We start from the raw sequence: 9,590 nt of genomic DNA on the forward strand, positions 1-9,590 counted from the left end.
ATGCGCTTAGTTCCATCTCTCTTGCCCATCACCCACAAAATGCAAAACTCACATCTTTTAAGTTCTTCTTACAGAGATGAAGGCATCCGGAAACTTCTCAGACTCATGGCCACAGACACCAGGGGATAAATACTCTCTGCCATTCCTCCCAGTTACCTGCTCTTGGCTGCCCACAGGCCTCTCCTGTAAGACTTTCTCCAAAATGTCAAGAGGATCTCAGACTTTACAAATCATGGGGCCAGGTTTTTTAAGGGGGTTCAGACAACTGAGAGAAAGATGGCCCCTGCACGGAATCTCTCAGCAGTACACTTCTCTTTGGCCACCCTGACACACTCAAAACTGAAAGCAAAATAAGATAAAGAAAGCAAACTTTGACCTGTCATAATAAGTTTATCTAATGATTACATACTTACTTACAAAGTATAGAGGGGATCAAAAGCAAGTGATTTCTTTCTTTCTGAGAAGTATATTGTCTAGGTTAGTAGCATAGATATTAGAACTTGATGACCTGAGTTAAAATGCTGGTGAGACTATTTACAATTTATGATTTTGAGAGAGTTATACAGCCTCTCTGTGCCTCAGTTTCCTCATGTGACAGTGTGTTGAATACTAGTATCTACCCTAAGTTTTGGGTGAAGAGTACATGAATGTATTTAAAGCACTTAGAAGAGTGTCAATAACTTATAAATTATGTGTAGGTTGTTAACAATTTTTATTTTAATATCTTGCTCACTCACCACAATATATCTACCATTTCAATGATGAATTTTCATCTTCCAGTTGGACCCCTCATTCCATTAGGCAGGAAACTGAGAAGACATGGGCACATTCACACTCTCTGACTCTTCTCCCAGACAGAAATCTGGTTTTTATCCATCTCAACTAGGATAAAAGAAAAACAGTATAAAATTCCCCAAATGATTCTCTGAGACTTTCATCTTCCTTCAATGCTATAAATAATGGAAGTGATAAGGATGAGATTACTGTCCCCTACCTACATAAATCATTTTAGTTTTGAAGATCCTTCAAATTCTATGAATTCTAGAATAATTGTTTCTTAGAATCACAGAAAGAAATTCTGAATTGGAGACTGACAAATTTTAAAAACTCTACATTTTTGAAATTCTATATCTAAGATTGAACATCTATATATGGTTTATAAGGGACATAGCAAAACAAGAAAAAAAAGAATACAAACCAGACATATTCTAACACAATTGTAGATATGGCACTATTAATTTTAAAATAAAAATGACATTCAGAGAGAAATCATTGAAAGAAACAAAATTGCCCTTTCAAATAGATACATTTATTAACAGCATGGACTTTCAAGTATTGCATGGTGCTAATAACATAAAGCTGGATTTAAAAAAGCAAAATCAGGAGGAGCAAGATGGTGGAGGAGTAGGAGACCTGGACTTTGTCTGGTCCCAGGAATTCAGCTGGATAGGGATCAAACCATTCTGAACACCTAAAGAACTCAACAGGAGATCGGCGAAAAGAATAGCAATAACTCTCTGAACAGAAAAGTGACCACTTTCTGGAAAGTAGGACGTGTGGAGAAGTGAATCTGAGGCGATATTCAGGAGGTTAGACGGCGGGGGAGGGGGCCTCTGTCAGCCGCTTCTGGCAAGTGATAGAGCAGCTGAGTACAAAATCGGAACTTTTAGAAGTCTGCTCCGCTGAGGGACGTCGCTCCAGTGGCTAAGCCGGGGGTGGAACCCTCGCTGGGACAGTGTGGTCTCAGGACCCTCGGGGTCACAGAAAGACCGGGGATGCCTGAGTGCCGCAGAGCTCCCAGGTATCGGAGTGGGAAAGCCAGCTGCAGAGATGGAGCTGAGGCGCAGGTTCTCAGCTCAGGGTTGCCATAAACCGTGATCCGAGGCACAGTCGGGCCACTGCTCCTCCAGCAGGGACCCAACAAGCAGCAGATCCGGGGAGACTCCCCTTCTTCCCCGGGGAGGAGCGGCACGGGAGCACACCGCAGGGATCTGCTGGGTTTGGAGACTCCACACGGGGTCATGTGCCAGAGATAGAAATGCTGGGTCACAGGCCGGGTGAACATGGAGTGCAGCCGGAGACCAGGGAGATGAGAGTGATTGACTGCTTTTCTCTGGGAGTGCACTGAGTAGTGGGGCCCTGAGTTCTCGGCTCCTCTGGGGCAGAGATTGGGAGGCCACCATGTTCACTCTCGTCCTCCAAAGCTGTATGGAAAGCTTGCAGGGAACAAAAGCTCCCGAGAGCAAACCCAAGCAGATTACTTAGCCGGGCCCAGCAAGGGCGGGCAATTCAGCCTCCGGCAAAGACATTTGGGAACCACGGCAACGGGCCCCTCCCCCAGAAGATCAGCAAGAACAGCCAGCCAAGAACACGGTTACCGATCAAAGAGAATGGCAGAACTCCAGCGCTAGGGGAATACTGAACATAGAATTCATGGCTTTTTCCCCATGATTCTTTAGTCTTTCAAAGTTAATTTTTTTTTAACTGACTTTTTTTTTTTTGAACTTTCTTTTTCCCTTTCTCAACCAACATCTTATCAATCCCTTCTTTAAAAAACATTTTTATTTTTCACTTTTAGAGTCATATTCTATCCCTTCATAGTAGTTACCCTTATTTTTGGTATATATATATATATAAGTTGTTCTCTCTTTAAAATTTTGGGATACAGTTTCTACTAATAGATCAAAATATACCCTAAATCTCTAGTGTATGGCTTTGTTCTGGTCTCCTACCTGATCACATTCTCTCCCCCTTTTTTTTTAATCCTCTTCTTTCTTTTTTCAACCAACATTTTATCTTATCAATTCCTTTTATAAAATCTTTTATAATTTTCATCTTTACAGTCATATTCCATCCCTTCATCGTATTAACCCTTATTTTTGTACATATATAAGTTTTTCTTTCTTTAAAATTTTGGGAGGCACTTTCTTCTAACAGACCAAAATACGCCCAAAATCTAGTGTGTGGTACTGATCTATGCACCAGCTTGATCATATTTGATCATATTTTGGGTTTTTTTTGTTGTTGTTTTGTTTTGTTTTTGTTTGTTTTTATCTTTTTCTTTTCTTTTTTTTCTTTCTTTTTTCTCTCTATCCCTTTCTTTTCCCTGGTTTCAGGTCTTTTCTGATTTGTTTAGTGTCTATTTTCTGGGGACATTGTTACCCTGTTAGCATTTTGTTCTCTCATTCATCTATTCTCCTCTGGACAAATGAAAAGACAGAAAAAAACACCTCAACAAAAAGAACAAGAGCCAGTACCAACTACCAGGGAATTAATCAATATGGACATTAGTAAGATGTCAAAACTAGAGTTCAGAATCATGATTTTAAAGATACTAGCTGGGCTTGAAAAAAGCACAGAAGTTATTAGAGAAACCCTTTCTGGAGATATAAAAGAACTAAAATCTAACCAAGTCGAAATCAAAAAGGCTATTAATGGGGTGCAATCAAAAATGGAGGCTCTAACTGCTAGGATAAATGAGGCAGAAGAAAGAATCAGTGAGATAGAAGACCAAATGATGGAAAATAAAGAAGCTGAGAAAAAGAGAGTTAAAAAACTACTGGATCACGAGGGCAGAATTCAAGAGATAAGTGATACCGTAAGACAAAACAACATTGGAATAATTGGGATCCCAGAAGCAGAAGAAAGAGAGAGAGGGGCAGAAGGTATATTGGACCAAATCATAACAGACAACTTCCCTAATTGGGGGAAGGAAACAGGCATCAAAATACAGGAGGCACAGAGAACCCCCATCAAAATCAATAATAATAGGTCAACACCCCGACATCTAATAGTAAAACTTACAAGTCTCAGAGACAAAGAGAAAATCCTGGAAGCAGCTCAGGAGAAGAGATCTGTAACCTACAATGGTAGAAATATTAGACTGACAACAGACCTATCCACAGAGACCTGGCAGGCCACAAAGGACTGGCATGATATATTCAGAGCACTAAATGAGAAAAATATGCAGCCAAGAATACTATATCCAGCTAGGCTGTCATTGAAAATTGAAGGAGAGATAAAAAGCTTCCAGGACAAACAAAAACTAAAGGAATTTGCAAACAGGAAACTAACCCTACAAGAAATATTGAAAGGGGTCCTCTAAGCAAAGAGAGAGCCTAAAAGCAACATAGACCAGAAAGGAACACAGACAATATACAATAACAATCACCTTACAGGCAATACAATGGCACTAAATTCATATCTTTCAATAGTTACCCTGAATGTAAATGGGCTAAATGCCCCAATCAAAAGACACAGGTTATCAGATTCTTTAAAAAAACAAGACCCATCAATATGAACTCTGCAAGAGACTCATTTTAGACCCAAGACACCCCCAGATTGAAAGTGAGGAGGTGGAAAACCATTTACCATGCTAATGGACACCAAAAGAAAACTGGGTGGCAATCCTTATATCAGACAAATTAGATTTTAAACCAAAGACTTTAATAAGAGATGAGGATGGACACTATATCCTACCTAAAGGGTCTATCCAACAAGAAGATCTAACAATTGTAAATATTTATGCCCCTAACATGGGAGCAGCCAATTATAAAAGGCAATTAATAACCAAAGCCAAGAAACACATCGACAACAATACAATAATAGTGGGGGACTTTAACATCCCCCTCACTGAAATGGACAGATCATCTAAGCAAAGATCCACAAGGAAATGAAGACTTTAAGTGACACACTGGACCAAATGGATTTCACAGATATATTCAGAACATTCCATCCCAAAGCAAGAGAATACACATTCTTCTCTAGTGCCCATGGAACATTCTCCAGAGGAGATCACATCCTAGGTCTCAACTGGTACCAAAAGATTGGGATCATTCCCTGCATATTTTCAGACCACAATGCTTTGAAACTAGAACTCAATCACAAGAGGAAAGTTGGAAAGAACTCAAATACATGGAGGCTCAAGAGCATCCTACTAAAGAATGAATGGGTCAACCAGGAAATTAAAGAAGAATTTAAAAAATTCATGGAAACCAATGAAAATGAAAACACAGCTGTTCAAAATCTTTGGGATGCAGCAAAGGCAGTCCTAAGAGGAAAGTATATAGCAATACAAGCCTTTCTACAGAAACAAGAGAGGTCTCAAACACACAAGCTAACCCTACACCTAAAGGAGCTGGAGAAACAACAGCAAATAAAGCCTAAACCCAGCAGGAGAAGAGAAATAATAAAGATCAGAGCAGAAATCAATGAAATAGAAACCAAAAGAACAGTAGAACAGACCAACGTAACTAGGAGCTGGTTCTTTGAAAGAATTAACAAGATTGATAAACCCCTGGCCAGACTTATCAAAAAGAAAAGAGAAATGACCCAAATCAACAAAATCATGAATGAAAGAGAGATCACAACCAACACCAAAGAAATACAAACAATTCTAAGAACATATTATGAGCAACTCTATGCCAGCAAAGTAGATAATCTGGAAGAAATGGATGCATTCCTAGAGATGTATCAACTACCAAAACTGAACCAGGAAGAAATAGAAAACCTGAACAGACCTATAACCATTAAGAAAATTGAAGCAGTCATCAAAAATCTCCCAACAAACAAAAGCCCAGGGCCAGATGGCTTCCCAGGGGAATTCTACCAAACATTTCAAGAAGAATTAATACCTATTCTTCTGAAACTGTTCCAAAAAATAGAAATGGAAGGAAAATTTCCAAACTCGTTTTATGAGGCCACCATTACCTTGATCCCAAAACCAGACAAAGACCCCATCAAAAAGGAGAATGACAGACCAATATCCTTGATGAACGTGGATGCAAAAATTCTCACCAAAATACTAGCCAATAGGATCCAACAGTACATTCAAACGATTATTCACCATGACCAAGTGGGATTTATCCCTGGGCTGCAGGGTTGATTCAACATCCACAAATCGATCAACGTGATACAATACATTAACAAAAGAAAGAACAAGAGTCATATGATCCTCTCAATAGATGCAGAAAAAGCATTTGACAAAGTACAGTATCGTTTCTTGATCAAAACTCTTCAGAGTATAGGGATAGAGGGCACATACCTCAATATCATAAAAGCCATCTATGAAAAACCCACAGCGAATATCATTCTCAATGGGGAAAAACTGAGAGCTTTCCTCCTAAGGTCAGGAATGCGGCAGGGATGTCCACTATCACCACTGCTATTCAACATGGTATTAGAAGTCTTAGCCACAGCAATCAGACAACAAAAAGAAATAAAAGGCATCCAAATCGGCAAAGAAGTCAAACTCTCACTCTTTGCAGATGATATGATACTTTATGTGGAAAACCCAAAAGACTCCACCCCAAAACTGCTAGAACTCATACAGGCATTCAGTAAAGTGGCAGGATATAAAATCAATGCACAGAAATCAGTGGCATTCCTATACACCAACAACAAGACAGAAGAAAGGGAAATTAAGGAGTCGATCCCATTTACAATTGCACCAAAAACCATAAGATACCTAGGAATAAATCTAACCAAAGAGGCAAAGAATCTATACTCAGAAAAGTATAAAATCCTCTGAAAGAAATTGAGGAAGACACAAAGAAATGGAAAAACGTTCCATGCTCGTGGATTGGAAGATCAATTATTGTGAAGATGTCAATGCTACCTAGAGCAATCTACACATTCAATGCAATCCCTATCAAAATACCATCCACTTTTTTCAGAGAAATGGAACAAATAATCCTAAAATTTGTATGGAATGAGAAAAGACCCCTAATAGGCAGAGGAATGCTGAAAAAGTAAAGCAAAGCTGGCGGCATCACAATTCCGGACTTCAAGCTCTATTACAAAGCTGTCATCATCAAGACAGTATGGTACTGGCACAAAAACAGACACATAGATCAATGGAACAGAATAGAGAGCCCAGAAATGGACCCTCAACTCTATGGTCAACTAATCTTTGACAAAGCAGGAAAGAATGTCCAATGGAAAAAAGACAGTCTCTTCAACAAATGGTGTTGGGAAAATTGGACAGCCACATGCAGAAGAATGAAACTGGATCATTTCCTTACACCACACACAAAAATAGACTCCAAATGGTTGAAAGACCTCAGTGTGAGACAGGAGTCCTTCCAAATCCTAAAGGAGAACACAGGCAGCAACTCTTCGACCTCAGCTGCAGCAACTTCTTCCTAGTAACATCGCCAAAGGCAAGGGAAGCAACAGCAAAAATGAACTTTTGGGAATTCAAGATAAAAAGCTTTTGCACAGCAAAAGAAACAGTTAACAAAACCAAAAGACAACCGACAGAATGGGAAAAGATATTTGCAAATGACATATCAGATAAAGGGCTAGTATCCAAGATCTATAAAGAACTTATCAAACTCAACACCCAAAGAACAAATGATCCAATCAAGAAATGGGCAGAAGACATGAACAGACATTTTTCCAAAGAAGACATCCAAATGGCCAACAGACACATGAAAAAGTGCTCCACATCGCTCGGCATCAGGGAAATCCAAATCAAAACCTCAATGAGATATCACCTCCCACCAGTCAGAATGGCTAAAATTAACAAGTCAGGAAATGACAGATGTTGGCGGGGATGCGGAGAAAGGGGAACCCTCCTTCACTGTTGGTGGGAACGCAAGCTGGTGCAGCCACTCTGGAAAATAGTATGGAGGTTCCTCAAAAAGTTGAAAATAGAGCTACCATATGATCCAGCAATTGCACTACTGGGTATTTACCCCAAAGATACAAATGTAGGGACCTGAAGGGGTATGTGCACCCCGATGTTTATAGCAGAAATGTCCAAAGTAGCTAAACTATGGAAAGAGCCAAGATGTCCATCGACAGATGAATGGATAAAGAAGATGTGGTATATATATACAATGGAATATTATGCAGCCATCAAAAGGAATGAGATCTTGCCATTTGCAATGACGTGGCTGCAACTGGAGGGTATTATGCTGAGCGAAATAAGTCAATCAGAGAAAGACATGTATCATATGACCTCACTGATATGAGGAATTCTTAATCTCAGGAAATAAACTAGGGTTGCTGGAGTGGTGGGGGGCAGGAGGGATGGGCTGCCTGAGTGATAGACATTGGGGAGGGTATGTGCTACGGTGAGAGCTGTGAATTGTGTAAGACTGTTGAATCACAGACCTGTACCTCTGAAACAAATAATACATTATATGTTAAAAAAAAAAAAAGAAGAAGAAGAAGGTAGCAGGAGGGGAAGAATGAAGGGGGGGAAATCGGAGGGGGAGACCAACCATGAGAGACTATGGACTCTGAAAAACAAACTGAGGGTTCTAGAGGGGAGCGGAGTGGGGGGATGGGTTGGCCTGGTGGTGGGTATTAAGGAGGGCACGTTCTGCGTGGAGCACTAGGTGTTATGCACAAACAATGAATCATGGAACACTACATCAAAAACTAATGATGTAATGTTTGGTGATTAACATAACATAATAATAAAAAAATTAAGTAATTAAAAAAATAAAAAATAAAAAAATAAAAAAGCAAAATCAGTTGAGAACTCAAAAAGAAATTTATAGTCATAGTCAGAAAAGAACAGAACCATTACAGAACATATAAATGAAGTCATAGAAGTTTTAAATTATATAAACTATGCTATACCAAATCCTTATGACTTTGTGAGATCCACTAATTTCTCTTCATTTTTAATTAATATAAATCCACTGCAGGGAATCAAGATGGATTAGTAGAAATGACCCAGTGTGACACTTATCAAACCCTTCCTCCACTGTGCTGGGATTTCAGATCTTTCCCAGGTGTTCTTATATAAACAAACACCAAAATATCTGCTTATTTCAAGGATTCTTTTTGAAACTTCCTTAAGTATCTAATCTCAGTAGAGATTTGGATTTACATTTTCTAAAGAGTCAGGGATTTGACATGTGTGTGAATGACACTTGAATTTAAATTTATGAAATAATTAACTACCACAAGAAGCCCACTGTTTCCCTTGCAGGCACCTACTCTATTGGTAGAGGCTACCAGGAAAAGAAAAACACAGATAAAGTCAGCATGTGGCTCCTCCATTCCTAGGTAGCTAACTTCAACAGACATGTACCAAATCTCCTATCCTTCCACCTTACTCCAACTCAAATAACAGTGGCCACCCAAAGTGGAATAAATTGAACTTGGGATTTCCCTCTAAACCTTCTTCCTGCTCCAAGCCCACGTTCAAAACCTGCAGCCTTCACTCTTTACATAAGAGAAGTTTTGTGAGGTAGAAACTTCTGATTCTTTGTCCAGAAATTTCTTCCTTTTGCTCCTACATTTAGATGTTCATTTTATCGCTTAGATAATTCTGATTTCTACTCAGGAATGTAAAGACTACATTTGTAGTAATGAATTCAATGTGACAGATATATGATGGAAGCTGATTCTTTTTCTTTTGTACATAACGGGTTTTCTGGACTGTAGAAGCTTTGAGGTTTTCGTTCGTTTGTCTGTAGTTCTAAAACTTTAAAAAAAATTATGTATAAATGGCATTTTTTTCCTCCAATAATTTAACTCTTTATGAAGTGCCCTTTCTTCTGATTCTGGCCCCTAATCTGCTTCCCAGTTTAGAAAACCTATTAAATGAATGTTGAAACCCTGGATCTACT

This window comes from Halichoerus grypus, chromosome 9 (genome assembly GCF_964656455.1).
Source record: "Halichoerus grypus chromosome 9, mHalGry1.hap1.1, whole genome shotgun sequence".
NCBI lineage: Eukaryota > Metazoa > Chordata > Mammalia > Carnivora > Phocidae > Halichoerus > Halichoerus grypus.